Source organism: Rutidosis leptorrhynchoides, chromosome 3 (genome assembly GCF_046630445.1).
Source record: "Rutidosis leptorrhynchoides isolate AG116_Rl617_1_P2 chromosome 3, CSIRO_AGI_Rlap_v1, whole genome shotgun sequence".
Lineage (NCBI taxonomy): Eukaryota > Viridiplantae > Streptophyta > Magnoliopsida > Asterales > Asteraceae > Rutidosis > Rutidosis leptorrhynchoides.
The window spans coordinates 174,079,804-174,081,569 of NC_092335.1; positions in this window are offsets into that span (position 1 = coordinate 174,079,804).

The following is a 1,766-nucleotide window of genomic DNA, read 5'->3' on the forward strand; positions in this document are numbered from 1 at the left end:
CTAAACAGATACGGTCAAAGTCCAGACTCACTAATGCATCCTAACAAAGACCCGTTAGACACACTAATGCAGATTTTGGTTCGCTAAGACCTCTGCTCTGATACCAACTATGATGACCCGCCAAAATCCCCATTGACGCAGCACATCATTCATCAGTCCCATTGCGAGGTTTGCCCTCTATATGATACATTTTACAAACATTGCATTCATTTCAAAAGACGCGCTTTCTATATAAGAAAGTTTTTAAATCAGTATACATTTTTAAAGCATGTACATAAATGTTTTCGTCCTATGGTGATTTCTACATATAGACAATCCCAATAAATGATAGTTCATAATAATACATCATTTGACTAAACAGTCAAAATATAATACATATTAATGTATGAATGCAAAGTTTCCTTGAAAAATATGTCATGTAAGACTCCATGCACATAGCAGTTAAACAGCGGAAGCTTCTATATACCTGAGAATAAACATGCTTAAAAGTGTCAACCAAAAAGGTTGGTGAGTTCATAGTTTATCATAATCAATCATTTCCGTAATAGTAATAGACCACAAGATTTCAGTTTCCATAAATATCCGTACACTAGCAAGTGTATAAAAGTATTCTATAAGTTGTTGAGTGCTTCGGTAACTGATGTGTGAAACGTGGTATATGAATTGTTGTATGAAATAGTATGGAAAAATACCGATTAAAGATTGCTACACACTAACTGGCAGTGTACCCGATCGTGTAGTAGTATAGTAAATGGTAAAATCCGTGTATCGTTCCAAAGACAATATCTAAGTCAAATTAGGATTATAAACTAAATTGTGATTAACTAATAAAATTACAATTACAAGATATTTTGGTTTGCCCTTTTACGATGGGCGAATCAAGTGATGAATAAGATTAAAAGACAATATTTTTGGTATTTTAAGTTTATGAAAGTAAAAGATAGTTTTGATATCAAATTAAGGAAATATGTTCATCTAGACTTTTTACCCTTAATGTTGAATGTTATTTTGGATTAAGATCGGATTGATTGGTTATGCACGAGAACTAATTAATTGGTTCACCAAGAGTAGTCTTGCGCAAACACTCAAACGGGATTACACGACGCAAGTGATGTTCTTGTCATCTAAGACCTCCTATTTGTAATCAACTAATTCAACTAGTTTGAAGAATTGAAGAATGATCAAGTCAATGGTGTGTTGTACATGATCCACTCCTATATCAACTAAAGGTTTAACTTAATTCATTCCCTTGGTCCGGTTAAATGCTCAATTCACCCAACCCAAATAATTAACTAAGTGTTATAATATGATCCCTATAAACATCACTAGATAAGGCAAATCACTAACACATGTTTATTAATGGAAGTAGGTCGTTGAAAGCGTGTATAACAGATTCTAAGGAATTGGTCATTCTCCTAGACAATTACACATACTAATTAAGCTATTCCAAAGTATCTACAAGAGTCGTTCTTACATTCTTATGTAAATTAACCATTTGAACTCAACTTATCCCTTTTGCTAAAAGACGGATAAACACATGTCACTAGGCGTAAATCAATACATTAACTTAACAAGATGATGTTTCTTAATCAAATGAACATATCAACTAGTTAAATCGAAAGGATTAAACTTAACAAGAATGGTTCTTGTATTCAAACATCAAACTATCGTGCATAATAACAATCAATCAAAAGTAAACATTCAACATCTCGGTTATTTATCTAGATGAACATAAAATGGACTAAACAACAATCATGCTTGAAAAC